Source organism: Physeter macrocephalus, chromosome 16 (assembly GCF_002837175.3).
Source record: "Physeter macrocephalus isolate SW-GA chromosome 16, ASM283717v5, whole genome shotgun sequence".
In the NCBI taxonomy this organism is placed as follows: Eukaryota; Metazoa; Chordata; class Mammalia; order Artiodactyla; family Physeteridae; genus Physeter; species Physeter macrocephalus.
The window spans coordinates 4,188,192-4,213,518 of record NC_041229.1 but is presented as its reverse complement, the minus strand read 5'-3'; the positions used below and the strand labels follow the sequence as shown (position 1 = coordinate 4,213,518).

Here is a 25,327-nt window from a genome sequence, read left to right as displayed (position 1 = left end):
ACAACCCTCAGAATGGGAGAAAATATTTGCAAATGAATCAACAGACAAAGGATTAATCTCCAAAATATATAAACAGCTCATGCAGGTCAATATTAAAAAAACAAACAACCCAATCCAAAAATGGGCCAAGGACCTAAATAAACATTTCTCCAAAGAAGACATACAGATGGCCAAGAAGCACATGAAAAGCTGCTCAACATCTCTAATTATTAGGGAAATGCAAATCAAAACTACAATGAGGTACCACCTCGCACCAGTTAGAATGGCATCATCAGAAAATCTACAAACAACAAATGCTGGAGAGGGTGTGGAGAAAAGGGAACCCTCTTGCACTGTTGGTGGGAATGTAAATTGATACAGCCACTATGGAGAACAGTATGGAGTGTGATACATATATACAATGGAATATTACTCAGCCATAAAAAGGAACGAATTTGGTTCATTTGTGGAGACGTGGATGGATCTAAAGACTGTCATACAGAGTGAAGTCAGAAAGAGAAAAACAAATATCGTATGTTAACGCATATGTGTGGGACTTAGAAAAATGGTACAGATGAACCAGTTTGCAGGGCAGAAATTGAGACACAGATGTAGAGAACAAACGTATGGACACCAAAGGGGGAAAGCGGCGGGAGGGTGGGGTTGGGGTGTGATGAATTGGGCGATTGGGATTGACATGTATACACTGATGTGTATAAAATTGATGACTAATAAGAACCTGCTGTATAAAAAAATAAATAAAATTAAATTTAAAAATTAAAAAAAAAAAGAATGGGGGAAAGGCAATATCAAAAAGATATGGGCTGAGAATTTTCCAAGAATTAGAAGACTTGATTGTTCAAATTGAAGAAAGCTGACTCATGAGCAAAATAAATCAATAGCAATCCTTATGTAAACACAGGACACTAGAGACAAAGACAAAGGTCACCTACGGAGGAAAAAAGTGTTAAACTGGTATCTCTTCATTGAGACTAGAAGCTAGAAAACACTGGAATAATATCTTTAAAGTTCTGAGAGGAAATAACCGGTACACCAGAATTCTATAGCCAGCTAAACTAACAGAATATTGAAGATAGGATAAAAACATGTTCAGCCAGTCAAAAGACTGAGAATGTATCCCTCAGTGACTCTTTCTGAAAGCATCATTAAATGTAGTAACTCAGTAAGAAGGAAATTGGAATCGGAAGAGATAAATGGAATGCAAGAAGCAGTGGTGCTCAAGTAAGCGAAGCAGGTTTACTGGGGGAAAAGAGAGTGAAAAAACTGGAGGTTTAGCAAGTGTGGTCATGGATCTGTATATTTAGGCGTAATGTTTCATAGGTGGAGGAGTCCTGTGTGCTGATAAGTTTTATGTAGCCTCAAGGGTGGTTGACTAGAGTGAGCAGCGTGAAGATCATTTGATCCCAGAAAGTCAAGAAGTTTTGAAACTAAGATATGGGAGGGACCATATATTATACTGATTATTTTTCTCCACTGCATCCCAAATAGATTCTCCAATCTTCTCTCAGTGCTGCTTTGGATATGTAAGACTGACCCCTATGAACTGTGTCATGAAGGTGTCCTTGCTAGCTGGCTTCATGTGGAGTTTGACAAATTGGAGTCACTGGCCAAAAATCAATGTGAGTGAAAGAGAGAACAGAGTTCCTTCCCATTCTCTCCCTGCTTCAGCATTGCTTCTCTAGTAGCATATGTGTCTCTCCATGACTAGAGTTCCCACTAATGGCCCCTTTTCCATGGATACATCTCTCACTGGGCTCAGATAACTCTCTTTCTTCTTCTTGCATTTTGACCCTATGAATAACAGATTTTTACCACCATTGATTTCTAGGTAATATCAGGAGATAATTCTCCACGGGTCTCTCATGTTTTTGTACATCTTGTGAGTAAGGTACTAAATGCCCTTTGTTGCTGATGATCTTTTCAAGGATGTTTGTATACTGAATAGCCTTGGAAAGTGAAGATAGTGTCTCTCTCCGGAGCAAAAGGCAGTCATACTCACTGTCCAGTGTAATGAAGATAACGTCTCCCTCTGAAGCAAAGGGCAGACATGCCTACTGCCCATTATAAAAGATTGCGTTTCCTAAACTCAGGGTTTCCTGGCCTGTAATTCAACCCATCGCATGTGCAGTTGTTATCTGGCCCCCTTCGTGTCACTCTGGGGGAGTTGAGGTTTAGATAACCAAAACAAAAATGCTGATGCTCTGGCTACTGTTATTGCTATGTGTAGTCAACTATCCTTCATCTTTGACCCAGGAGTGTCATGTCTTCAATCACTGCCCATGAAGCTGTACCAGGCTATCTCATTAGCTTTCAAATAGAGTAAAATCTCAAATCCCTAACAGTTCTTGACAGGTACCTTGGCATCTCTTGTTTGTTCCCTTAAACCTGACAGTATTTCTAAATATAGTTCTTTCACAAAACCCATCTCACTGAATTCTGTTTCCTGCTGGGCTCCTGCCTGATATGTCTAGATAGTTTGAAATCTCTATGGTCAGTTAATTTACGACAAAGGAGGCAAGAATATACAATGGAGAAAAGACAGGCTCTTCAATAAGTGGTACTGGGAAAAGTGGACAAATACATGTAAAAGAATGAAATTAGAACATTTTCTAACCCCATACACAGAAACAAACTCAAAATGGATTAAAGACCTAAATGTAAGGCTGGATACCATAAAACTCCTAGAGGGAAACATAGGCAGAACACTCTTTGACATAAATCACAGCAATATCTTTTTGGATCCATCTCCTAGAGTAGTGGAAATAAAAACAAAAATAAATCAATGGGACCTAATTAAACTTAAAAGCTTTTGCACAGCAAAGGAAACCATAAACAAAACAAAAAGACAACCTACGGGGGTCGGTGGGGGAAGAAGTGGAGCTTGTTTTTTAGTGTGATATTTACCTAGCGATAATAAACTGAAAATCTTTTGCAAAAAAAAAAAAAAAAAGACAACCTACAGAATGGGAAAAAATATTTGCAAATGATGCGACCAAGAAGAGATTAATCTCCAAAATATACAAATAGTTCATACAGCTCAATATCAAAAAACCAAGCAACCCAGTCAAAAAATAGAAGATCTAAATAGACATCTCCAAATAAGACATACAGGTGGCCAAAGGCACATGAAAAGATGCTGAACCTTGCTAGTTATTAGAGAAAGGCAAATCAAAACTACGATGAGTTATCACCTCACACTGGTCAGAATGGCCATCATCAAAAAGTCTACAAATAAATGCTGGAGAGGGTGTGGAGAAAAAGGAACCCTCCTACACTGTTTGTGAGAATGTAAGCTGGTACAGCCACTATGGAGAACAGTATGGAGGTTCCTTAAAAAACTAAAAAATAGAGCAATCCCACTCCTGGGCATATATATCCAGGGAAAACCATAACTGAAAAGACATGCACCCCAATGTTCACTGCAGCACTATTTACAATAGCCAAGACATGGAAGCAGCCTAAATGTCCATTGACAGATGAATAGATAAAGAAGATGCAGTATATATATATATATATATATATATATATATATATACACTCACATATATATGTGTATATATATATATATATACACACTGGAATATTACTCAGCCATAAAAAGAATGAAATAATGCCATTTGCGGCAACATAGATGGACCTAGTGATTATCATACTAAGTGAAGTAAGTCAGACATAGAAAGACAAATACCACATGATATTGCTTATATGTGGAATCTAAAATAAAAATGATACAAATAAACTTATATACGAAACAGAAATAGACCCACAGGCACAGAAAATAAACTTATGGTTACCGAAGGGGAAGGGGGCTATAAATTAGGAGTTTGTAATTACCATATACACAGTAATATATATATATAATAGATAAACAACAAGGACCTACTGTATAGCACAGGGAACTACACTCAATATTTTGTAATAATCTATAAGGGAAAAGAATCTGAAAAAGAATATATACGTGTATATGTATAACTAAATCACTTTGCTGTACGCCCGAAACTAACACAACATTGTATTGGGTTGGCCGAAAAGTTCGTTTACCGAACGAACTTTGTGGCCAACCCAAATAAATCAACTATATTTCAATTAAAAAAAGAAATCTCAAGGGATGTGCAACAATTAATTTTCTGTGTCAACTTGGCTAGGCTATTGTGCCCAGTTGTTTGGTCAAACACCAGCCTAGATGTTGCTACAAAGATATATTTTTAGGTGTGATTAACATTCTCTCTCTCTCTCTCTCTCTCTCTCTCTCTCTCTCTCTCTCTCGTCTTTCTTTATATCTATATCTATATATCTATATATGTATGTATACCAACTTTGTTTAAAGCAAATTACCCCTCATAATGTGGGTGTGCCCCATCAAATAAATTGAAGTCCTTAAGGCCAAAGACTGAGGCTTCTTACAGAAGAAGCAACTCTTCCTCCAAACTGCAGCATAGAAACCTGCGTGAATTTCCTGCCTGCTGGCCTATATCCTATTTGTTTTGTTTCTCTGGAGAGCCCCTGAGTAATACAGGGTGCTACAGATTTAGAGGAGCTTATGAGCACAATGTCAAAGTCCCCAAATAATGAGTGGGAGTTTCCGAAGCAGAGTGTGAGACAGCAATAGTATGCAAAAGCAGTATGTACCCCAAAGAGTAGTATTTCTTGAGTCTAAGTGGAGAGGAAGGAGGACCACCTTCTCCTCCTTCAAGTCTCAGTAAAGCTTTCCTAAAAAGCAGAGTTAGGTGTACCGTGTTCCCCAATTTTCTAGAAATTACCTTATTCTGTAATTCTGTGATTGTATTTCTGCTACCTCATTGGTCTATGAACAAGAACTTTCAGCTCAGTATTATATATATGTATTTAGGACAGGACCTATCATATAGAATGTGCTCTATACTTGTCTGTTGCATGAATGAATGGGTGAATAAATAAATTTGTCCGAGGGCTTCCCTGGTGGCGCAGTGGTTGAGAGTCCACCTGCCGATGCAGGGGACACGGGTTCGTGCCCTGGTCCGGGAAGATCCCACATGCCGTGGAGCGGCTAGGCCCATGAGCCATGGCCTCTGAGCCTGCGCATCCGGAGCCTGTGCTCCGCAGTGAGAGAGGCCACAACAGTGAGCGGCCCACGTAGTGCAAAAAAAAAAAAAAAAAAAAAAAAAATTTGTCCGTGATGTTGTAAATGGTGGAATGGAATTCACACTCAGGATTTTCTTCCTCTAAAGCCTGGTCTTCCTCTCCCATATATGATGTGATCCAGTTTTTTTAGGAATTCTGCAGACAGAATCTACCTGCTAGGAAGAAAAATTTCTGTCAGCAATGGAAGGAAAGAAGAACAGTTATGGGAAAAAATGGCTGAATGCCCATTAAAAAAAAGAATAGAGCATACTAACACTTGTTTTATTTTTGTTTTGTTTTGTTTTTGTTTGATAGCTACCCTTTTCTGGTTGTTGACAAGATTCCCAAAGGATTGATCTCAAATATGGATTTAAGATTTGATTTGCCATGCACAAGATATATGTTAGAAGTCCTCTTTGCTTCAAAATAGAAACCAGTTTGGAAAGCTCCCAGGTTTATTGATAATCAGTTTATTCTCATAAGCCTTATTACATACAAGGTTGAGTGGATGACTGCCCATATAGTTTGATTTTGATGTCACACAGAGGAACTGCTCCTTTCCTTGAATTACCCTGTGGTGGATGGAAGGAGTATAGTTCCTCCTATAATGTGATTGTACGTTTAGACATCGGTTCCTTTAAGGCAAATTCTCCTTTCTATTCAGTGGGCTCTCCAATTTACATCTGTACATCAAGCATTTGTCCTGAACTCCACATTTAAATAGCCATCTGTTTCTACCCCACAGGTGCAACATTTCCAAACAGAAATGATCCCTCTTGCCCCAGACCTGTTTCTTCTGAGTTTCTCGTTTCAGTGAACCGTACTACCTCTCACCAAATTTCCCAAGCTAGAAACCCAAGTCTTCCCATCACTCACATCCAACCAATAACTAGTCTTCTGAGTTGTTATCATGAACATTTCTCAGCTCTGGCTACCAGTTTCCATGGGCGTTGCCAGTGCCTTATTCAGGCCCTTCATCAGTTCTCACTTGTATGGCTGGAGTTGAGCCCCTTATCTGTCCATTGTCTCGGTGTAGCCAGGAAGGTCTCTTTTAGAGACATAGATGATCACATGATTCCTCTTTCTGAAACCTTATACAATGGCTACTCATTGCCCTTAGGGTAAAGTACAGGCTCCCATATTATATACGGTATGCACTTTCTGAACCCTGTCCAACTCTTCAATATTCATCCTCCTCTCTCCACCCCACCCCTGGCAATTTCATATCATATATTATCCCATTTTCCCAATATGCTCATATTCTCTTTACTGTTTGTGTCTTTTTACATATTGCTCCTCTTGCTTGAGAAACTTATCCCCTTTCTCCTAGCCAGGAGTTAGCCACTCCTATATGTTGAGACTCAGCTCAGTCACTAACATCTTCGGAAAGTGTTTCCAGATATTTCCTACCTGAGCTGAATGCTTATACCTATGTGCTTCCTAAATTCCCTACACTTACCAATATCATGGTACTTATCACCTGGTTTTGTCTGTTAGATTTACTTTCATGCCTTTCCAAGCAGATTAAAAGCCCTTTATGACGGAGACTATTCTGTGAATCTTTGAAAGCTGAGAACCTATTGGAGAGCTGACATCTGGTTAGCAATCAATACTTTTGGTTGAATAAGGGGAAAAGATCAAATGACACTTAATGGGTGGTTTGAGAGGGCTATGAAAACAAACACATTTTATCTTCAATGTAGTTTAAAAAAATTTATTGTAAAATATATATAACATGAAATTTACCATTTTAACCATTTTAAAGTATAAAATTCAGTGACACTAAGTACATTTAAATTGTTGTGCAACCATTACCACTAACCCTTTCCAGAACTCCTTCATTATCCCAAACAGAAACTCTGTACACATTAAACAATAATGCCTCATTCTACCTTCCCCACAGCTCTTGGTCACCTCTAATCTGCTTTCTGTTTCTGTGAATTTGCCTATTCTTGGTAGCTCATGTAAGTGGAATTATATGGTATCTGTCCTTTTGTATCTGTATTATTTCACTTAGCATTGTGTTTTCAACGTTCATCTATGTTATAGCATGTACCAGAAATTCATTCATTTTCAAGGCTCAAAAATATTCATTGTATGTATCTGCTACATTTTGTTATCCATTCATCTGTTGATGGACACTTGGATTGTCTCCACCTTTCAGCTATTGTGAATAATGTTGCTATGAACATTGGTGTACAAGTATCTGTTTGAGTCCTTGGTTTCAGTTCTTTTGGATACGTACCTAGAAGTGGAATTGCTGGATCATATGGTAGTTCTGTTTACCTTTTTGAGGAACCATCATACCGTTTTCCACAGTGGCTGCACCATTTTACATTTCCACCAGCAATAAACAAGGGTTCCAATTTTTCCACATCCTCACAAACACTTGTAATTTTCTTTCTGTTTTTTTTTTCTTGTTGGGTATTATCCATCCTTTTGAATATTAATTTCAGTTGACCCTTGAAAATTCTCAGTGAAAATCTGCTTATAACTTTATGCTTGGTCCTCCAAATCTGCTGTTTAACATCTAAGGATTCAAACAACCTTGACTGTGCAGTACTGTAGCATGTATTTACTGATAAATATCCACAATTCAAGACCTGTGCAGTTCAAACCCATGCTGTTCAAGGGTCAACTGTAGTATCTCCTTATGGTTTTTATTTGCATTTCTCAGATGGCTAGTGATGTTAAACATCTTTTCATGTGCTTGTTGGCCAATCGTATATCTTCTTTGATAGATGTCTTTTCAAGTATTTCACCTATTTTAAAATTGTTTTTCTGTGTGTGTGTGATTCAATTGCAGGAATTCTTTATGTATTCTGAGTATATGATATATGATTGACAAATATTTTCTCCCTTTTTGTGAACTACCCTTTCACTCGCTCATTAGTGTCCTTTGATTCACAAAAGTTTTAAATTTTAATGAAGTCCAATGTATCTACTTTTTCTTTTGTTGTGACCAACAAAAACAGGTGTCATAGCTAAGAAATCATTGCCAAATACAATTCATGAAGTTTTTGTATGTTTTCTTCTAACAGTTTTATAGTTTCAGCTCTTATATTTAGGTTTTTGACCCATTTTGAATAAATTTTTACATATGATGTGAGATATGGATCCAACTTCATTCTTTTCCACATGGATATCCATTTTTCCCAGCACCATTTGTTGAAAAGATCATCCTTCCCCCATTAAATAGTCTTGGCACCCCTGTTTTAAATCATTTGACCATGTGAAGGTTTATTTCTGGGGTGTCTATTCTATTCCATTGGTCTACATGTCTTTATGCTAGTACCACACTGTTTTGATTACTGTGTCTTTGTAATAAGTTTTGAAATCAAGAAGTGTGTGAAACCTCCAACTTTGTTTTTCTTTTAAGATTGTTTTGACTATTTGGGGTCCATTGAGATTCTATATGTATTTTAAGAATGAATTTTCTATTTATGCAAAAAAAGTCGTAATTTTAATAGGAATATCATTGAATCTATAGATTGCTTTTGGTAGTGTTGATGTCTTAACAGTGTTGAGTTTTCTGATCCATGAACATTGGATGTCTTTCTGTTTATTTCTGTTTTTAATTTCTTTCAGCAACATTTTATTTTTGTAAGTACACAGTTCTTTAGACTCTGGTTAAGTTTATTCCTAAGTATTTTATTCTTTTTGATACTATTGTATATGAAATTAAAAAAAATTCTTTTCAGATTAATTGTTGCTATTATATAGAAATGCACTATTTTTGAGTGTTGATTTTGTATCCTGCAAGTTTTCTGAATTTTTAACCAGTTCTAACAGTTTTTTTGTGATGTGTGGACTCTGTAGGTTTTCTACATATAATATCATGTTGTCTTCGAACACAGATAACTTTACTTTTCTTTTTCCAATTTGGATACCTTTTCTTCCCTCCCTTCTTTCCTCCCTTCCCTTTTCTTTTTTCTTTTTTTTTTTGCAGTACGCGGGCCTCTCACCGTTATTCTTCCCTTTTCTTTTATTCCTTCCCTTCTTCTTTTTTTATTCCTCCCCTCCTTTATTTCTTTCTTTCTCTCTCTCTCTTCCTTCCTTCCTTCCTTCCTTCTTTCCCTCCCTCCCTCCCTCCTTCCTTGCTCCCTCCCTCTCTCCCTCCCTTCCTTCCTTCCTTCACCTAGTTGCTCTAGCTAGAACTTCCAACACTATTTTGAATAGAAGTAGCAAAAGTGAGCATCCTTGTGTTGTTCCTGATCTTAAAGGAAAAGCTTTCAGTCTTTCAGCTTTGAGTATGATGTTAGCTGTGGATTTATATATATATATATATATATATATATATATATATAGGCTTTATCATGTTGAGTAAATTTCTTTCTATTCCTACTTCATTGATTTTATTTATCATGAAAGGGTGTTGAATTTTGTCAACTGCCTTTTTCTTTTTTGCATTAGTTGTGTTTTTTCCCTTTCATTCTGTTAATTCTATTGATATCATGTTCTACATTTGTTGATTTTCATGTGATGAACTATTCTTGCATTCTGGGAATAAAACTCACTTGGTCATGGTATATAACCCTTTTCAAATGCTGCTGAATTTGTTTTGCTAGTTTGTTGAGGATTTTTGCATCAATTTTCTTAAGGGATGTGGGTCTGTAGTTTTCTTTAGTATCTTTTTTTGGCTTTGATATCAGGGTAATGATAGCCTCATAGAATGAGTTAGGAAGTATTCCCTCCGCTTCAATTTTTATGAAGAATTTAAGAAGGATTTGTGTTAATTTTTCTTAAGTGTTTGGTAGAATTCACCAGTGAGCTATCTGTTCTTGGGCTTTTCTTTGTTGAGAGATTTTTTTTAAAAAATAAATTTATTTATTTATTTATTTTTATTTTTGGCTGCATTGGGTCTTCATTGGGTCTTCATTGGGTCTTCGTTGCTGTGTGCGGGCTTTCTCTAGTTGCAGCAAGTGGGGGCTACTCTTCGTTGTGGTGCACAGGCTTCTCATTGCAGTGGCTTCTCTTGTTGCGGAGCACGGGCTCTAGGTGCATGGGCTTCAGTAGTTGTGGCACACAGGCTCAGTATTTGTGGCTCATGGGCCTTAGAGCACAGGCTCAGTAGTTGTGGTGCATGGACTTAGTTGCTCCACGGCATGTGGGATCTTCCCAGATCAGGGTTCGAACCCGCGTCCCCTGAATTGGCAGGTGGATTCTTAACAACTGTGCCACCAGGGAAGGCCTCTTTGTTGAGAGATTTTGATTACTGTTTCAATCTTCTTACTAATTATAGATCTATTCAGATTTTCTCTTTCTTCGTGAGTCAGTTTTGGTAGGTTGTATGTTTCTAGGAATTTGTCCACTTTATCTAGATTATCCAGTGTGTTGGCATACAATTATTCATAGTATTCTCTTATAATCCTTTTTATCTCTGTAAAGTCAATAGTAATGTCCTTTCCCCCCAACCTTATTTAGTAATTTGAGTTTTCTCTTTTTTTTCTTATCCAATCTAGCTAAAGAGTTGTCAATTTTACTGATTTTTTTCAATGCATCAACTTTTAGTTTTATTGATTTTCTCTCTTTTTAAAAATTCTCTATTTTTCTCCACTCTAATCTTTATTATTTCCTTCTGTCTGTTAGTGTTGAGCTTCCCTGTTTGTCTTTTCTAGTTCTCTTAAGGTATAAGTTAGGTTATTGATTTGAGATCTTTCTCCTTTTTTAATTTTTTAATTTTAATTTTAATTTTTTTTCTCCTTTTTTTAATGTAAATTTTTACGGCTGCAAATTTCCCTTTTAATACTACTTTTTCCACATCCCACAAATTTTGATATGTTGTGTTTTCATTTTCATTTTTATCAAGGTATTTTCTATTTTCTCTTCTTTAACCCTTTGGATATTTAAGAATATGTTGTTTAATTTCCACATATTTTTGAATTTTCTAATTTCCCTTCTATTTTGATTTCCAGTTTCGTTCTATTTTGATAGGAAGATACTCTGCATGACTTCAATCTTTAAATTTATTAAGAATTGTTTTGTCATCTAACATATGGTCTATCTTGGAGAATGTTCCATGTGCACTTGAGAAAAGTGTGTATTCTGTTGTTGCTAGAGTTTTCTGCATACATATGTATATATATATATACATATATATTTAGTTTATGGTGTTGTTTAAGCCCTCTATTCCTTATTAATCTTATGTCTGGTTGTTCTATTCATTACTGAAGGTAGGGTTTGTACTGTCCAACTATTTTTGAAGGACTATTTCTCCTTTCAATTCTGTCAAGGTTTTCTGCATATAGTCTTTGGGTCTGCTGTTTGGTGCATCTATGCTTATAATTATTATATCCCTGATGAATTGACCCTTTTTAGATATATAATATCTTATATAGTCCTTATTTGTCTCTTGTAACAGTCTTTGACTTAATGTCTATTTTGTCTAACTAGTATAGCCACCCTAGCACTCTTTGGATTATTGTTTGCATGGAATATCTTCTTCCACCTTTTCACTTTCAGCCCATTTGTGTTTTTGGATATAAAGTGAATCTGTTTTAGACGTTATATAGTTGGATCATGTTTTTAAATCAGTTCTGCCAGTCTTTGCCTTTTGATTGACGAGTTTAATCCATTTACATCTAAAGCAGTTACTGATAATGAAGGACTTATTTCCATCATTTTGCTATTTGGTTTTTGTATGTCTGTTAGTTTTTTTGTTCCTCATTTACTCCTTTATTGCTTTCTTCTGTGTTTTGTTGATTTTTTTTGTAGTCACACATTTTGATTCCCTTCTCATTTCCTTTTGTATATATTCTCTAGCTATATTTTTGTGGCTATAATCATGATCACATTTAACATCCTAAATTTATAACAACCTAATTTGAACTGACACCAGCTTAATTTCAACTGCATACAAGAACTCTACTCCTATATAGCTCTGTCTTCCCCTGCCACTTTATGTTATTGATGTCACAAATTACATCTTTATCTATTATGTGCCTATAATAGTTTCCTAATGCTACTCTAAAAAATTATCACAAATTGGGTCACTTAAATAAGAGAAATTTATTGTCTCACAGGTATGGAGGCTAGAAGTCCGAGATCAACATGTCAGCAAGTTGCTATCTTTTGAGGCTGTGAGAGAGAATCTGTTCCATGCCTCTTACTTAGCTTCAGGTGGTCTACTGACAATCTTTGTTGCTCCTTGGCTTGTAGAAACATCACCCTGATCTCTGCCTTCATCTTCATATAGCATTCTCCCCGTATGCCTCTCTCAGATTTCCCCTTTTTATAAGGACACCAGTCATATTGGATTAGGGGTCCACCCATTCCAGTATGACCTCATCTTAACTAATTATATCTGCAATGACCTTATGTCGAAATAAGATCACATTCTGAGGTACTGAGGGTTAGGACTTCAACTATTAATTGGTGAGGGGTGGGACATAATACCACCCATAACAGTGCCCAATAACATAGCTCTATAATTATTCTTTATGCATTTTTTTCTTTTTAACCCTTTATCAGAGACCTTTATTTCTTCATACAACTTCAATTTACTGAATAACATCCTTTCATTTTAACCTGAAGGACTCCCTTTAGCATTTCTAGTAGGGCAAGCCTAGTGGTAATCAGTTTCCTCAGCTTTTGTTTATCTAGGAATGTCTTAATTTTTCCTTTATTTTTGAAGGAAAGTTTTGCCAGCTATAGAATTCTTGGTTGACAGGTTTATCTTTCAGTACTTTAAAGATTTTATCCCATGTCTTTCTGGTCTCCAGGATTTGTTGTGAAAAATTGGCTGATATTGTTATTGAGAATCCCTAGCACATGATGATGATTCACTTTTCTCTTGGCTGCTTTTAAGACTCTCTCTTTATCTTTGGACAGTTTGCTTATATGTCTTGGTTGGATCTTTGGAGTTTATCCTATTTGGAGTCCATCAGGCTTCTTACAGTTGTAGGTTTATTTATTTCATCAAAGTTGAGATGTTTTGCCATTATTTCTTCACATAATCTCCAATCCCCTCTTGTCTCTTCTGGGACTCTCATAATGTGTATGTTGGTATACTTCATGATCCCTTAGTTCACTTTTCTTCATTGTTTTTCTTTCTGCACCTCAGAATCTATGATTTTGATTGTCTTATTTTCAAGCTTGCTGATTCTTTCTTCTCTTTGCTCAAATCTGCTGTTGAATCCCTCCAGTGAAATTTTCATTTCAATTATTGTAATTTTCAGCTCCACAATTTCTGTTTGGTTCCTTTTTATAATTTCTGTTGATATCCTCATTTTATCTATACATCATTTTTCCTGGTTTCCATTAGTTCCTTATCCATGTTTTCCTTTAGGTCTTTGAGCATATTTAAGTTTTATCTAGTAAGTCTGATGTCTGGGCTTCCTCAGGAATGGTTTCTGTGAATTGATTTTGTTCCTTTGAATGTTTGCCCGTTTCTGTCTATGCCTTGCAATCTTCTTTTGCTGAAAATTGGATGTTTAACTATTATAATATGGTAACTCTGGGGACCTCCCTGGTGGTCCAGTGGTTAAGACTCCATGCTTCCACTGCAGGGGTGCGGGTTCAGTCCCTGGATGGGGAACTAATATCCCATATGCCAGGGGCGTGGCCAAATATATATATGATGACTCTGGAAATCACATTCTTCCCCTTTCCCAGGGTTTGCTGGTTTTGTTGTTGCTATTGTTGTTGAAGGCTGTAATAGTCTGTTTGTTTTGAGTGATTTCCTAACTATTTTTGCAGAGGCTATTGCTGGTCAGATGTGATCACTGAAGTCTCTATTCCTTTAGCTCATATTCAGCTCAAAATCAGATGTTTTGATAGAAATTTTCTTGAGTGCCAGGAATTCTTCCAGTGTTTGCAGATTGGCTCTGTACTAGGGCATTCCTTCAATACTTAGCTAGGCTAGTTCTGAGGCTAGCAATCAGTCTGAGGTAAAATCTTAAGGTCTTCTCAGCAATTTTCTGAGCATGCATCTTGCCTGGGTGTGCGTATGGCTTCCTAAATCCCCCCATATTTTTGGCTGCTTTCAAATGTCCTAGATTCGCAGTCTTACCCCAGATTTTCCTCTGCACCTTAGAAGGTCTATTGTATGTTTCCACCTATAATTTCTTGCTCCAGTAGTCTGTGGGTCTATAGTCATTTGCAAGTTTTATGAGTAGTGTCCACCACTTTTACCACCTGATTTCTGAGTTAGACATAACAGAGACAGGCTCTTGTGTCAGTCCTTCAGGTATCCACCAGACAGTTTAAATGTGCACAATAATTTGCAAATAATTTCTGCTCTGCTTTTTCTAGTTTGAGGGATGATACTGGAAACCAGGTTGCCACCACTTCATGACCAAAACCACTGCTATGCTGGGGAAGGGTGGAGTAAGGGTAACTAAAAATGCCACAGAACTTTCCTACCATTTTGAAGATGGCTTCTTCTTTTCTTTTCTTTTTTTACATTTATTTTATTTTTGGCTGCGTTGGGTCTTTGTTGCTGCGCGCAGGCTTTCTCTAGTTGTGGCGAGCAGGGGCTACTCTTTGTCGTGGTGCACGGGCTTCTCACTGCGGTGGCTTCTCTTGTTGCAGAGCATGGGCTCTAGGCCTGCGGGCTTCAGTAGTTGTAGCTCTCAGGCTCTAGAGCGCAGGCTCAGTAGTTGCGGCGCACGGGCCTAGTTGCTCCACGGCATGTGGGATCTTCCCAGACCAGGGCTCGAACCCATGTCCCCTGCATTGGCAGGCGATTCTTAACCACTGTGCCACCAGGGAAGCCCCAAGATGGCTTTTTCTTGATTGGGTATTTGTTTGGTGGCTCAAAACTTTGAGTGTTTTCCAGAGCTCCAGTAAGATTGGTTCAGACAGTTTCTGCCTTTTTAAAAAACATTTCTATTGGGGAATGAAAACTTGGAGCTTCCTAGGCTGCCATTTTGCTGAAGTCTTTTCTTTAACCTAGTTTTGCCTTCACTTGGACTTTCACCAAAGAGCATCAGAGCACTTGGCATGTAACCTAAGTGAAGGTGTGTGTAGTTACTAAAAAATGGTGGAGCAAAGACACTCTGAGCCACTGTAAGGAGGCTTGGAATAGGAACTTGCTTGGAGAGTTGAAATTTTATAGATGAGGAATCCACTAGGTTATTGGATGACAGTTGAGAACAGATAAGCTTATGAAATGAACTTCTGTCCAGGTAGTAAATTGCTCTGGGAGTTGGTGCTTGCTGACAGTGTGGGACAGCTGCAGTTACATGCTACAAATGGTTGGGTCTGATTTCTGGATGCATATTAATTCCAGCTTATGCAGGGTCTTGAGCAATGCCAAAAATGACCAAGTAGAAGAAAATGTGAAGATAATGATATGGCTGGTTCTGGTGCTGAATTAGATCCTCCCCTCAGAGCTCAGAGAATCTAATTCAATTCATTCCTAATGGTAGCTGTCATATCAGCTTGTCCTGACCCTGACTGTGGTTCACAGCTGTATCTCAGAAGTGACTTGGGAGGAAAGCCTTTAGTAATTGTCTTCGCCTCTCCATTTCTTCACTCTTTCTCCTATCATTAGTATCCCCTGCCTCTCCTCTCCTTTTTCTTCTCTGCCTACTTATCCTCCTTTGCCTCCTACTATCTCAGTGAAAATATGTTCCAGTCTGCTAAATGAATTCACATTAAAGTGCACATAGCCAATAAGACTCAAGTGTAAACCTGTCCAGGGGCTGTTTCCATTTTAACAGAAGTCTATTTCAAGCTAAAAGAAAACATTTCTAATTATGAAGCTCTAAGTATTAGCTGTTCCATAGGAAAGAGAATTTTTAGAGGACCTGGTTCTAACTCAGAATGTTTCTAAGGTATACTCTACTCTAGATAGCATAAAGAAATTACCAATTATAAAGGGACTTTAGAAAATCAAATTTCTCCTCGCAATATGAAAAGACGCTCTGAGGCTGATTTGAATGTGACATCATTGGATAATGAGCCTTTCCAGCCAAAGATACCAAGGATAAAGCCAAAACCTTGATCATATTGAGAAGTCAGGTCAGGGAGATTTTCACCTTGCTACAGGAAAAGAAAGGCTGATGAGGAGGAATAGAACAGATCTAATTTAGAATCTTAACTGTTTTAGAAGATAGTAAGCAGCCTCCATACATTAATATGGCCTTTCTTCCCAGTCATCACCAGAAAATCTTTGGGATACGGTACACAAAGTGAGGAGCTGCCAGTGCTGGAAGGACGGGTCCCAGAAGGTAAGAGCAAAGAGTGGGAAGCACACTAACACTGATTGAATTTAACCTCTACCAGCCTCTGTTTCTTCCTCTGTAATGTGGGAACAGTAATATCTATTGAAGAGGGTTAGAACTCTTTTGACTGCAAATTATAAGAAGCCATATTGAACACATTAACGTAAGTTAAAAATAAAAAAAGGAATTTGTAGGCTTTTATTCCTTGTTGTCCAAGGGCATTGGCTTTTGGGCAAGGCTGGATCCAAAGACCCAAATGGTGCCTTTAAAACTTTTTGGCTCTCCATTTCTTAGCTCTGCTTGTTTTTGTTTGGCTTTTTCTCAGATAGTTTTAATTTATGTGTCAGTTAAGAAGATCTAAAGAACTTATCTCCCAGCTTAACAATTCCAACAGAATATCTTTTTCAAATATCATTCCCAGGGAAGATTATATTGCCTTGCTCAGGTCAGATGTCCAAACCCTAGCCTATTACCGTATCTTGGGATTTTTGGATTGGCCAGCCTAGGTCACATATATAACACAGTATTTGGCCAGTGTACCATAATTGACTGTCTCTCCAGGATCACATTGCATGAAGGGGGAGTTCCCTAAAGGATTCAAGAGACAGAGGATGGGAAAGTATGCTGGGCATGAAAATATGGTAGCTATTATAATCTACCAAACCTACCACTATAGGTTAAAGAATCAAATGAGCAGACACAGGGAATCTGTTTATAAACTATAATCATAATTAAAACATCATTCAAATAATGATAAATACCATGTTCATTAAAATCAAGAAAGCTGCATCATATAACGATGGCTTTACAAATCAGTGGGAAAAGATGGACTATTCAGCACCTCTTGTGAGATAACTGGATGGAAAAACTGCAGGTAGGAGCCGCACCTCCCACCATACACTAGCATATACTCTAAATGGATTAAAGATTTAAATGTAAAAGTGAAACCATAAAAGTGTCAGAAGAAAACATGGTAAAACTCTTTTATAATCTTGGAATAAGGAAGGTCTTCCTAACCGTTACTTAATATTCTGAACTCATAAATAATATGACTGGTAAATAAAACTACATCAAAATGAAACCTTTGCATGATGAGAAACATCATTTGAAAAAAAAAAGTCAAAAGGCAGAAAACAAATAGAATAAAAGGCAGTGGGGTGTTGGAGATGGCCTGCACTGGCTCACAGGAGCTGATTATTAAATTTTAGAAATTTTGCAAGCTGGTTGTCAACCACAGCCATTATTTAAAATTAAGTTATATAAACTTATAATTAAATAAAGAATGATACAAAGGTAATATATGCTCAAAGACTCATCACTCTAATTGTTTAACTACATTTTGCTATCATCCATGCTCTTGGAGTGATTTACATCTGTTGTGTCTGTATCATGGAGATATTACATAATGGCCTGGTGTTGCACGTTTCTCCCCAACTCCACATTTAGTGATGTCATGTTGGTAGCTTGAAATTGGCTGTGGTGGGAATATTTACATCATGGAACTTGGCAAATGCTATAAACCAGGATTTATTTTCCCCAGAGACCATTACTAAACACTAACCAACACAGCACTGGAAAACAATTTTGAAACTCACAGAGAAAGGGCTAATCTCTCTATATGTAATGTGCTTCTTATAAGCCATGTATGCAGAGACGATTAACCTAACAGAAACATAAAAAAGATATGAAGTATCCATTCATAGAAATAAAGAGGTGCTCTGTGTCGCAAGAGAAATGCAAATAAAAACCAAACCATACTGAGGTATTATTTTTTACTTACTAGATTAGCAAAACTCTTAAGTTTGATAAAACTCTGTTGGCAAGGTGGTGGGGAGACAGACATTTTTTTTTTTTACATTGCTGGTGAGGACTTAAATTTACATAATCCCTTTGGAAGGCAATTTGGCAATATGTATATAAAATTACCAAGACATAAACTATTTGACCTAGCAGTCCTACCTCTGGGAATTTATACTATTATATAGCCTAGAGTGCTTTTGTTTTTCAATAGCAAAAGATTGGAAACAACATAAGTGTCCATCCACATGGGCTGGTTTAATAAACTGTGGAACATTTAAACAGTAGAATTGACTGGAACTGTAAAAAATAAAAATAAAAAATTGAAGACACCAAATTGAACTTGAAGAATCTCCAAATTATATCTTCCCCTTCCATTTTATTGAGAAACAACTGACATAACATTGTATTAGTTTAAGATGTACAACATAATGATTTGATTTACGTATGTATTGCAAAATGATCACCACAATAGGTTTAGTTAACATCCATCACCTCACATAGTTACAATTATTTTTTCTTGTGATGGGAACTTTTAAGATCTACTCTCTTAGCAACTTTCCAATGTACAATACAGTATTGTTAACTATAGTCACCATGCTATATGTTCTATCTCTAGAACTTATCTTAGAACTAGAAGTTTGTACCTTTTGACTGCCTTCACCCCAGTTTCTCCCTCCCGCCCCCAGCCTCTAGCAACCACCAAACTCTTCTCTGTTTCTATGAGTATGATTTTTTTTTTAGATTTCCCTTATAAATGAGATCATGCAGTATTTGTCTTTCCTGTCTGACTCATTTCACTTAGCTTGATGCCTTCAAGGTCCATCCATGTTATCACAAATGGCAGAATTTCCTTCTTTTTTATGGTAGAATAATATTCTATTGTATAAATATACCACATTACCCATTCATCAACTTATATTATTGAATGAAAAACAAGGTTAATATCAGAGTATATAGTATGTTATCTTTTGCATAATAAAATAAAAATATAGTTGTATTTGATTTGCATAAACAAAGTCTGGAAGGAAAGTAATAAAAATGGTTACAGGACATGGTTGCTGGGTGGGAACCAGTCAGGCAGAGAATAGGGTAAGAACAAGGCCTGGTGTTACCTTTTTACACTAAAATGAATGTTGAACTGTGTCAACATACTACCTTTTTACAAAATTAAACGACAGGAAACAAATAAAAACTTCATTGAAGAGCACTTGACATTCAATAAGAGGTTACTGAGTGCCTGTCATGTGGCAGGCACTGTTCTAGGAGCTGCACCCAGAAGGTAGCACCATTTCATGTAAGTTGTGATGTGAAGCTGAAGAGTTCGTGATTGTCCTCAGCCACATAAACCACTCTTCAGATGCCACATCTTCCATTATGTCCGTCCAACGGTTTTCTCTTGTCCCATTAGTCTCATATCCATGACCTCAACAGGGTCAAACTATCCCCAGGCCATTCAGGTCTAGCAACAATTTAATGTTTGTGTTCTTCTCCGTGTAGATTCTCTGTTTTCACATCTTGGTCATCTTTCTTTTCTTTTCTTTTTTTAAAAAATTTATTTATTTATTTATTTATTTTTGGCTGTGTTGGATCTTCGTTTCTGTGCGTGGGCTTTCTCCAGTTGCGGCGAGCGGGGGCCACTCTTCATTGCGGTGCGCGGGCCTCTCACTGTCGCAGCCTCTCCCGTTGCGGAGCACAGGCTCCAGACGTGCAGGCTCAGTAGTTGTGACACACGGGCCTAGCCGATCCACGGCATGTGGGATCTTCCCAGACCAGGGCTCGATCCCATGTACCCTGCATTGGCAGGCAGATTCTTAGCCACAGCGCCACCAGGGAAGCCCTTTTCTTTTTTTTTTTTAAACTTACCTTATTGAAGTATAGTTGATTTACAATGCTGTGGTAGTTTCTGCTGTACAGCAAATTGATGCAGTTATACATATATATATTCTTTTTCATGTTCTTTTCCATTATGGTTTGTTACAGGATATTGAATATAGTTCCCTGTGCTATACAGTATGACCTTGTTGTTTATTCATCCCATATATAGGACATCTTTCTTCTTGACTATGTTGTTTAATGTACTCAGTGGAATATGACATTTTAAAAGTTCAGGTCTTTAATTTTGTGGACAGTGAACAAAATAGACAAAAATCCCAGTGAATTTACATTCTAGTGGTGATCAGGGAAGGGTTTTCTGAGGAGGTGATGCTGAGCACAGACATGAGAGATATGAGGGAGTGTGTCTTGTCAGTATCTGGGGTTATGCTTGTCTGTTCATAATAATTACCATTATCGCTACCCTCAAGGAGATTGCAAAACATTACATGTGCATGTGCACATGCCCCCCCCGCCACACGCTCATATTTACCATTATTTGTGAGCACTGCCAAACCACCTAATGGCTGTGTCCTGTCAATGCCATAATATCTGGTAATGACGATGGGTTTGAATGGAGCAAACCTCTTTTTGTCTCTTGCTCTGGCCCCAGTAAGCAAGGACACAGTCCACATTTGCTAAGCCTCTGGCTTAGATTGAGGGGTAAACCTCTGATCGTGGGGGCTTAATTCTCTTTCCAAATGAAGCTAAATGTTCCACAAAATTAAAGCCTTGACCTTTTAATATCATATCCTACCAACCAGAGTAAATAACACCCTCGAAAAGAAAGACATCCAAGATATGAAAACACATCAGAGAACAAACAGAGAAAAACAAAACATTAAATTATTACTAGACCTTAAGGGCCATGGGGGATATTTTTACCATGCTGAGGTCATAGGTATGAGCCTGGATTGGATGAGAGACAACTGTTGGGTGGAATTTGCAGAGTGGTTCATGCATGTTTGGAGATACACATTCTCTAGCTTTACATAACAACTTAACATAAGCTGCGGCCTGTCTCCTGGGTCCCTGTCGTACTTGTGCTCTCTTTTGCCCCAGCTCCTACTGCATTTTTTCCCTTTTTTATAATTGTTTACTAGGTGGGGAGACCCTTAGAGGGGAGTACTGTGCATATTTCCTTCACATCCCCAGCACCTAGCACAGCCAGCCCTGACATTTAGAAGCTTTTAACAGGTGTTTGTTGAAAGACTGATCGAGACATGCCCTGTGAAGCAAGACGCTGGATAACACTGTAGATATGGCTTTGGCCTGGGGGATTTGGAGTCCAAAGGCCTGCTTTGTTTTCCAGTTAGGTGGGCTGATATACTGCTCGGTGTTTTGGTGACTGTTAAGATGTCCTGCTCCCATTTAGCTTGTGCTCTGCATGCACAAGCAAGGCAGCTGGCTCAGCACAGCCATCTGTAACAGTTCTCAGGTCCCTGCCAGCCAGGTAGGCTCTCCCATCAATCTGCCCCAGAGTCTCCCACACCCTGTGATCCGACAGTAATTCAATCCTCTTCCACAGATTTCTCTGATCTCCCGCCCTGCCTTCTCCTCACCTCTTTCCCTTGCTGTCTGAGCTGCAGACTTCGGCAGCCATGTGGACTAAAGCAAAAGTGAGTTCATCCACAGAGCATGTGCCTGGGCAGCCAAGTCCCCCAGGTTTGAATAAAATGACCCAATCTATTTGGCATTCCCTGGGCAGTCACATAGGGGCATGTCCATTCTGGGATGTCCCTCAGCGGGGCAGATGCTGCCTCAGCCAGACTGGCCAAGAGTCCTTGAGTGGGGTTCCTGGTGGGAGGCGCAGGAGATCAAAGCCCACCTCCCTCCCACCCCATTCTACTAACACTGATTTTGCCTTAATAATGAGTTCCCAATAGGAATTTCGGTTCCCAATTCCATTTGGATTCTTCCCAAATAGAAATCCTTCACCTGGTCTATAGCTGCGAATTTAAAAGACTCCAAATTGTGGCTTTCATAAACAACAGACTATTTTATTTCTAAGGGGTAAAGAATTGGCCCTGGCTAATGAGTTATATTCCGATGTACAATGCCCTCTGATTGTGTATTATATATTAGCACTCTGGACTTGAAAGGGACAATTGTTTGCCCATTAATTGAGAATAATCATCTCAGCTGCACAGTATTGCATACCAACCAAGCGTGTCATTCTTATATCCAACAGCTTTTAATTGTTGTGTTGCCCTTTAACGGCAACCTTTCTCAGAGTTTGGAGAACAAAAACAGAGACCTACCTAAATATCAGCTCCTTCTCACCCTGAGAGAAAAGAATCTATTTAGATGGAAAGGATTTGAGTTGTCTAATCCCCAGGGAGTGAGCATGCCTTAGCAGTTTCCATTATCCATCAAGTCTAAATGCTAAGGCCATGGGATTGCTTCTTCCTAATAAAGTTAGGAAATGTATCAGACAAGAAAGGGGCTTACATGATTATACAGTAAGTTGAAGACTAAAATAGAAGAAGTGCCTTAAAACTCATTGTCAGAACCCTTTTGAATGCAAGTAACAGAAAATTTAACTCAAACTGTCTTAAGTAAAAAAAAAGTTGTTGGCTCACATAACTGAAAATTCCCAGGATGGAATTGCTTCAGCATGTCTCGATTCCAGGGCTCAAAGTTCCTTTGAGCTTTGGTCCCATGTTCCCCATATCTCAGCCTTTCTCTCCTCTGTTGCTGCGTTCTCAGGTGGGCCCCCCCTTCCTCTGGCAAGAGGGCAGCTGGCAGCTCAGCTCCAGGCTCACAGCTCTAGTGAAAAGTCCCAAGGTGGAATTTCATTGGACCAACTTTGGTCATACTCCTTATTCAGAACCAGTCATGGCGGCTGGGGGAAAGGGGTATGCTGATTGGCCAGGCCTTGATCACACTCAGCCCTGGAGGTGAAGGGCAGGGTCAGATCCATCAACCTGAACTACATGAACTGGCACTAGAAGGTGGTGATGATGCTCTAAGAAAAAACAGTCACTGCTACCAGAAAAATGGGACCGAATGCTGAACGAACAAGAACTGAGGCACTGTCCCTTCATCTCCACCTCACAGATGAATGTTTTGTAGGTTGGAAATTTAAGCCTCACATCTTCCACCAGAAGCCTGTCCATAAAAAAGATGACCATTTACCAAGTGCTGGACATTGTACAGAGTGTTTTACATGAATCTTCTCATTTAATCCTTATGGCTACCCTACCAGGGAGGTACGACTAACCCCCTTTTCTTAATAAAGGCATGGAGGCACAGGGAGATTAATTGGCACACTCTAAGCCCACAACTATTACAGGGTGAGTGATTATGGAGCTCTGGCCTGACTCCAAAGCCCATGCTTATTCTCCTTTTGTGTGTTTCCCAAACTTGCCCATTTACAAGACTTCTGGAGTGCTTATTAAAATGAAAATACAGGTTCCAGGCACCCACCTCCATCCCACTCTGAGATTCTGATTTGGTAAGTCTGGGCTAAAGTCTGGGAGTCTCTTTTGTTAACAAGTGCGCTCAGGGACTCTTATGATCAGACTCACAGGTAAAACCTGCACGTGGCTGCTGCCACCGCCAGCCCCTCTTCCTGCCTCTCCCTTTCCCCGCAGAGGCTCTGCGCGGACTGCTTTAGCTGCTGGTCATGTTCAGTCCCCTCTCTAGTGCGGTGGTCTCCAAAGATGGGGTGCATAAGAGGTTCCACTGGTGTATGGGAGGTAATATTTTTCCTTTTTCTTCAATTTCTATTTAATTTTTATCTAAAAAGAAAAAAAAATCCAGCTTTACTAAAATTTGATATCCAAATTGGCACTGGCATTCTCCCGCCATCATGAGCCCTGGGCTATCCATGCTACCAGCGGGGGCCTAAGAGGAGGGTGAGGGTTCCACGATGCAGAGGGAGAATGGCGCCCCACCTTTGTTTGCTTCCCAGCGATTGAGACCTTATTGTATCTAAGTGGAATTATAGGTTATATTACCCAGTCTCCTGTACCCCAAAGTCACCCCAAAGTCAGACCCAGATGGTTTTGGAGACAAGTTTTACAAAGTCATCAACAAACTTATAATCCTTATATTATACCTGTTTCAGATGATAGAAAAGGGGGACAGCTCCCCAGATCTTTTTATGAAGTTAGTATAACTTCGATACCAAAGCTGACAAGGACAAGACAAGATAATTATCTATTAACCACACTTAATGTAGATGCAAGATTCCTAGGTAAAATATTAGCAAATTTAATTCAGCAACATAATAAAGATAATAAGTACGTCAAATGAGTAGGATCCATGGAATACAGTTGTGCAGTGTCATTTGCCTCCTGCTCTTGTCCTTGTAAGCTGAATTGTGGACCAATTCTTTCTTGCCACTGAATAAATGAAAACTCATTCACTTTTTTGGCCACTCCAACTAAAAAGTCCTTTGATCATGAGAAATGGTCTCAGTTTATGAATTAAGATATATAGTCCCAGGTAATAGTCAAAACTTCCAGCATCACAAAGTTGAATCTTATCTTCATCCCCAGCCTGAGTCTGCAACAGGTGGAAAGCTTGCAATGGGAATAGACAGCACGGTGTGTGTGCCATCTGTTTCCTCGACTAGATTTTCTCCTCTTCCCCTTGCACTCATTAGGTGGTCTCTGGCTCCTCTAGAATTGAAGCAGGGGGAGAGAGGGGAGCAAAAGGAAAGGTCCTACTGGCCCAGCCCTGTTATGAGCTGGTTATCAGACCACCCTGGACTGGGCAGAGGTTTAAAGCTGACTTTTTCTATCACGGAGGTCTTCTGTGGACGTTTTTGGACACCTGCTGTTTCTGGGAATCTCTCATCTCCAATTTCATTCATATGGGAGAGTGCATCTTTTCCACCGGGTTACTTAGCTTACCATCAGGTCTAGTTCTTTATAGAAGCTGGCCCTCTTACATGGGTCTAAGATGATCCCACAAAGGCAAGTCTTTCCTATGGCCCACAACTGGCTCAGGGGAAATACCTCCACACTTCACTCAGATAAATTCTGGGTATGTGGGATCTCCCTAATGCCTCCCTTTGCTCTGCCGTCAGAGCAGCTACCAGCCAGATTTCTCAGTTGTTAGACACAGTCTACACTGTCCTTCAGGCTCCGGGAGACTCTGTGGAGGAGCAAGGGGCCAAGAACTGAGATTCCATTTCAAAAAAGAAGTGGTGGAAGTGAGAGAGTGGCGTGGACGTATACACACTACCAAACGTAAAATAGCTAGTGGGAAGCAGCCGCATAGCACAGGGAGATCAGCTTGGTGCTTTGTGACCACCTAGAGGGGTGGGATAGGGAGGGTGGGAGGGAGGGAGACACAAGAGGGAAGAGATATGGGGATATATGTATACGTATAAGCTGATTCACTTTGTTATACAGCAGAAACTAACACACCATTGT

General features: G+C 38.8%; 1 long non-coding RNA gene across 1 annotated transcript in view; it reads left to right on the top strand.

The window, feature by feature from the left end:
• Positions 1–21,777, top strand: part of LOC114483977 (uncharacterized) — a 43,105-nt gene extending 21,328 nt beyond the window's left edge. The window contains exons 3-4 of the long non-coding RNA XR_003676341.1: positions 16,200–16,274; positions 21,469–21,777. This is a non-coding gene — a long non-coding RNA (uncharacterized lncRNA). The remainder of the gene's footprint in view (positions 1–16,199; positions 16,275–21,468) is intronic.
• Positions 21,778–25,327: the final 3,550 nt, after the last annotated feature.